Here is a 6008-nt window from a genome sequence, read left to right on the forward strand (position 1 = left end):
AAAATAAGAATAAGAACAAAAATATAATGATCTTGAATACGACATACTGTAAACATCTGTGAATCGCAGTAAATTTGTCGACACAGTAAATTTGTTTCATTATGGTTGGTCTCAAGGTTCACAGAATTATAGAGAGGATGTAAATTAATGATAAACGTTAGAAACTTTGATGATACGTATTATCTTAGATTTTAAGTTGACTTCATATTTCATTTAGTATTTAGAAATAGAATATCGAAATAGAAAAAAAAAAAAACAAAAAATAATATAATATATATAGTTTTATCAACGTGACCGTGGTAAGTTTCCCATGGCGATCTTTTTATTCTTAATTTATGAGGATTTTTATATTCTACAATTTTTTTTTCCTTTGATTAGTCGAGTAATTAACACGTCGAATCGTATGTGAATTATAAACTGTGTTTCTTCTTTTTAGCTGGATTTTTTTCTATCTTTTTATCACTTCTCTTTCTTTTTTTTTCTCGATGCAGATCGAAGATTAATTTAAAAGATTCATTTTTTTATACGACGATTTCGAAGGTCTCCTCTTTTTTTTTTTTTTTGTTTTTTTTTTTTTTATTTCCGCAACGGATCGAAGAAATTATCGGGTCAAATCGTACGATATTTATAAACTGTGTTTATTTTTTCATGATTTTTCGTTCCTTCTTTCTTTCCTTTTCTTTTTCTTTCTTTCTTTTTTTTTTTTTTTTTTAAATTCCTAAGAAATACCCGTCGAAGGGAAATTAAAAGAAATTACACTCTTCAGAAGAGAAGGAAAGAAAAAGCAAAAAAAGAAAAAAAAAAGAAAAGAAAAGAGAAAAGGTCAAGCTATTTAACATGTAATTTCTTTCAGTAATTGCAAGAAAATTTCAAATGGACTCGTAACTAGAGAAAGCAATCAGTAACCTCAAGGTTCAGGTCAACCGTAGGTCACATTTTCAATTCGTTTTAGAGTTATTTATTTTTTAATTTTTTTTCTTTCAATGAATTTTTCTTCTTCTTTTTTAAAGCACTTTCAAGGAACGCTGTATAATTCGTCGCCTAGTCTCTAATTTGAAACTTTCTGTTATACTCCTAATCTCCCTCTAGGTCTTCGAAGGCAAAATTACGAATTATTGAGAGTTTGTAAGAAAGATACTAGCTAAAGATAATCCCACTCTCTTTTTCAGCCATTAGAAGAATTTATTATCAGAAAAAAAAAAGAAAAAAGAAAAAAAGAAAATGAAACAAAAAAAAAAAAAAAAGAAAGAAGAGTTTTAAAGCATCATCAAATATTATCATCAATGCAGAACAATTTGTTATTATTGTTATTCAACTAAATTATTAATCCAATAGCCGATACATTTTCTTCTTCCACTTTTTTTTTTTTTTTTTTTTTGTTCATTTCTTTCTTTCTTAGATGTCTCGATGGTTCTCATCGTTTTTCAAATTTCTTTTGTAAAATAAGAGTCTATTTTCTTTCTCTCTTTCATTCTTTCTTACAATTAGTAATAATAGGGTATTAGTGGTAGTGGAATATATGCTGAGAGGCATCGTCATAGTCATCAAGGTTGGTGTCTAGACGGAAGTACTCCCATCAAAATCAGCTGCTAGGCCTGCTAGGGTTGAGATCAGAAGTGGCAACTCTTCTGATGTGCGGTCTTTTGAAAGAAGAAAAAAAAGGAAGGAAAAAAAAAAAAAAGAAATATTCAAGGGTAGTCTAAGATCAAAACTTTCTTTTCTTCTTCTTCTTCTTCTTCTTCTTCTTTTTTTTTTGGAAAGAAAAAGTACTAACAAGAATTATGTTTAGCAAAAAGAAAAATTACACGTTCGTATTCACATTTGTTTTTCTTCCTCATCATCATCGTCATTATCTTCTTCTTCTTCTTCTTTTTCTTCTTCATCTTTTTTTTTCTCTCGTTCGTATAAAAGAGAAAGTTCTTTCGATCAAAGTTAGTTAATAAAATCGTCGAGTACGTTTTAACACGTGCATTAACACGTTAAGTACTATTATAGTATCGTAGAATTCGAAGGAGCAATCAAAGCTGACTTTCTCCTGTCTTATTTGTATTGCAAACATATATGGGTATTTACTTGTCTATGTGAGCATGTGTATGTATGTACTTCTCTATTAATTATCTATATGGAGATAGATAAATTTAATATATGAACTTGTAATAGAGAAATCAGATTTTTTTAAATATCCCTTATACATTAGATCTTTATATTATATATCTGTAAGCGTATGTAACATACACGCTTTTAACAATAATAAATAGATTCATAAAGTAAATTAACAAACAGAAAAAAAATTAAAAAGAAAAGAAAAGGAAAAAATTGTTGCGTTCAAAGAATATTAAAAATAACGATCGATTTTTCTTTCTTTTATTTTCTTTTATTTTTATTTATTTATTTATTTATTTACTTATTTATTTATTTATTTATTTTTTTCTTACGTTCCATAAAAATCTCCAAGAAGAAGAAAAAATTCGACGATGCAACTTTTATCTCATTTATTTAGAATGATACTGATGGAATTGCGAAACGTTAAGAGAAATTTTTCCACGACTAATAAGACGATATATAAACTGTAAATATTGAAAAAGAAAAAGAAAAAGAAAAGAAAAATAAAAAACAAAAAAAGAAATACTCCTTGTAAAACTTTTGATATCACCCGAGAGAGTATTATTCCCATCGCTAGTGTCTATTTCTCATCGCATAAACCCGTGAAACTTTCTTAGAACGTATAACGGACGAGAGAACGTACCGAGATATATAGTCGCCTTCAAGTTGAGAAATAATTTTTGATCTGGACCACGAAACGAAACGAAACGAAACGAAACGAAATGATTGTCTGGTATACTCAAACGGTACTGTACGTTCAGATGATACTTCATCTTTGTTCGTCAACGCTATAAATTCTAAGAGAGATATCATAAACTCGAATTAGTATATATCTATTATAAGATCTATATAAAAATTACTAAATACAGTTCATTCGTTATATAGCTAATATACGTATATACACACACACACACACACATATATATATATATATAAATTATATAATCTTTACAAAATAAAACAAAATTACTAAAAATTTAACTACACTATTAACTAATACACTTTTATATATATATATATTTATTTATATATTTATGTGTATATATATATTTATTTGTTATAAAATTAACAAAATATATCTCTCTTCACACATATATATATATACACACACACACCTATAATATATATTCCAAAATAAAATTAAAAAAATTGCATCGAATTATAGTGAGACATAGGTCAACGTAGGTCTGTCCTTTCGTGAAAAAAAGAAAATCATAAAATAACAAATAAAAATCTTAAGGGACAATCAAAGTTTAAATCTCGATCGAAATAGATATAGAGTAGGGTAGAAGAGTTAAGTCAGAGGGCAAAGATCATTGCGCCGAGAGAAAACAAGATCCCGATCTCTCGACCGGTCGCCAGCAGTCGTGCCGTCGAAAATGAGGCCCCACGATCGAACAAGAGTCCGAGCATCAGGGCCGTATAACTGTTCGGAGGAACTACTCCCCTCCCTCTACGTCCCCTTTACCTCTTCGAACACTATACTCTTCCTCTCCCCCGCTATACTTCTTCGACTCAAACCAAAGGAAACTCGTCGTTCTACTTTTTTTCTTCCCCTCTTCTCTTCTTTTTCTTCTTTCTTCTCGCGTCAAGAAACAAGAGGTTCTCAACTTCTCTCTCTATCTCTCTCTCTCTCTCAGTCTCTCTCTCTCTCTCTCTCTCTTTCTGTATATCTCTATCTCTCTGTCTCTTTCTTATCTTCGTTCTTATTCGATAGTTTTCATCTATCTTTTTATCCCACATATATCGTGTAAAATCTTAGAAATATATACATATATATTTTGTTATATATATATATATATTTTTTTTTGATATTATATATCGAGAGAAATTATGATATCATTGTAATAAATAAATGTTTTTTTTTTCTTTCCTCGTTGTACCTATTCCCTATCTAATTTACGATTATTATTTCAAAATGAGATATAACAAGGCTGGATTTGACGATATATACAATGGTCTCGTTGTTGTTGTATAAAAATTTGTTTAAAAAATTCGTACAATATTGTTCTGTTCAATTTTCATTCCATTTTTTTTTTTTGTTTCTTTTATCGCTATTACTTCATCGAATAGATATTTATCAAAAAAATACAATTTCTACTTCGAATGAAATGAACAAGATTTAACTTCAATAGATTCTAATGAAAGCAGAAAGGAAAAGAAGAAAAAAGGAGAAAGAAAAAAGGAGAAAGAAAAAAGCAAATAAAACAAAAAAAAAGAAGAAGAAGAAGAAGAAGAAGAAGAAGTGGAAAGAAAAAGAATGATATCGTAAAAAATTGATAAAATCGTTGAAAAATCAAACGTAATAATTCTACGTAGAAAATATTTATAGTTTAGGATGCTGATCTATCTTTCTTTCATTATCATTATTTCTTTCTTTCTTTCTTTTCTTTTTTTTTTATTATTATTATTATAATACGTATCGGTAGGCAATCATTGTTTGCATATTGAATACGAAAAACGCAAAAGGAGGATCACGGAGAAAACGTGTCCGCATTTAACCGTGACGTTTATTGTTCGGAACCATAGGCGGGACCGTCGTGTCATAAACGTCATTGTCGCTTCAGGGATCGACCGAGGAATATTATTTCCGCGTTACGAAGAGAATAGGATGATATCGTGATTTCGATGAGAGTTTAAAAAAAAAAAAAAAAAAGAAAAAAAAAGAAAAGAAACATAAAAAACGAAGGCACGAGAAAGAAGATTCTCCCTTTTTTTTCTCTTTTCTCTTTTCCCTTTTTTTTTCTTCTGTCTTTTTTTTTTTTTTTTTTTTTTTTTTTTTTTTTTTTTTTCTTTCTTTTTACCCCAAACTGGCTGGAAATTTTATTTCAATGAAATTATTCCGTTGAAAAGCAATTAGCGTTTATATGATAAATGTACGTTTCTACGTTAGATTGAAAAGTTTCGAGTTATTCGAAGAGAGATATCCTGTTGACTGCTCTTTTACTATTTTATTTTGTTTTATTCTTATTATTATTCTTTTTCTTTTTTTTTTCTTTTTGTTTTTCTGTTTTTTTTTTTTTTGTATTTTAAATAAAGCGAATACAAGATGAGTAGCAGAATTACGAGAGAGAAGGGGTAGAGAGAGGGTTGAAAAGAAAAAAGAAAACGAAAAATCAAAAGGATGTGTTAATCCAAATTTCCACTCGTGAATTCGATGCTCTACGGTGCACTAAATGGACGCTGATTATATATATATATATATATATATATATATATATATATATACAGATATAGAAAGAGGGAGAGAGAAAGAGAGATAGAAAGAGAAGAGAGATAAGCATCTCGTTGAATTTTCAAAAGCAACGAACGTGAAATATACGAGCATTCATATACATATATATATAAATTTAATTCCGAGAGATTGAGTTTATAGAATGGTCTTTATGAATGATATATACAGTATATGTTTAAATATATATATGTTCGTATGTGTATATTCATGAATCGGAAAATTTTCAAATCAAGTGATCATTTTATATGATCATTTTATTTACTAATTCTTGTTCTTTTTCTCTAATTTACATATAAACGATCAAAAATTAAATTGACTTAAATCTTTTCGAAGATGGCTAATATTTATCTATCTATTTATTTATTTATTTATTTATTTATTTATTTACTTATTTATTTATTCATTCATTTCATTTGTTTCATTGAAAATCTTCAACAATGAGTTATATACCATATCAAAATGTTTCTTCGTTCATTTATTTATTTCTTTATTTATTTCTTTATTTATTTTACATTTAAAAATAACTATAGAAACTTTCGATATTATTTAATATTTATTTATTTATATATTAATATTATATATATATATATAAACACAAAGGTTTATTATTAGCCAGCATAATTCATAAGTTTTGATTAAATTTCTCTCTACTTCTCTCTCTCTCTCTCTC

At 27.7% G+C, this 6008-nt stretch overlaps 1 long non-coding RNA gene across 1 annotated transcript in view; it reads right to left on the reverse strand.

Annotated features, from left to right (window-relative positions):
* Nucleotides 1-1371: 1371 nt before the first annotated feature.
* The window catches only part of LOC122633245, a 59532-nt gene continuing 54895 nt past the window's right edge, over nucleotides 1372-6008 (reverse strand). The window contains exon 3 of the long non-coding RNA XR_006328062.1: nucleotides 1372-1640. This is a non-coding gene — a long non-coding RNA (uncharacterized LOC122633245). The remainder of the gene's footprint in view (nucleotides 1641-6008) is intronic.

This window comes from Vespula pensylvanica, chromosome 12, assembly GCF_014466175.1.
Source record: "Vespula pensylvanica isolate Volc-1 chromosome 12, ASM1446617v1, whole genome shotgun sequence".
Classification (NCBI taxonomy): Eukaryota; Metazoa; Arthropoda; class Insecta; order Hymenoptera; family Vespidae; genus Vespula; species Vespula pensylvanica.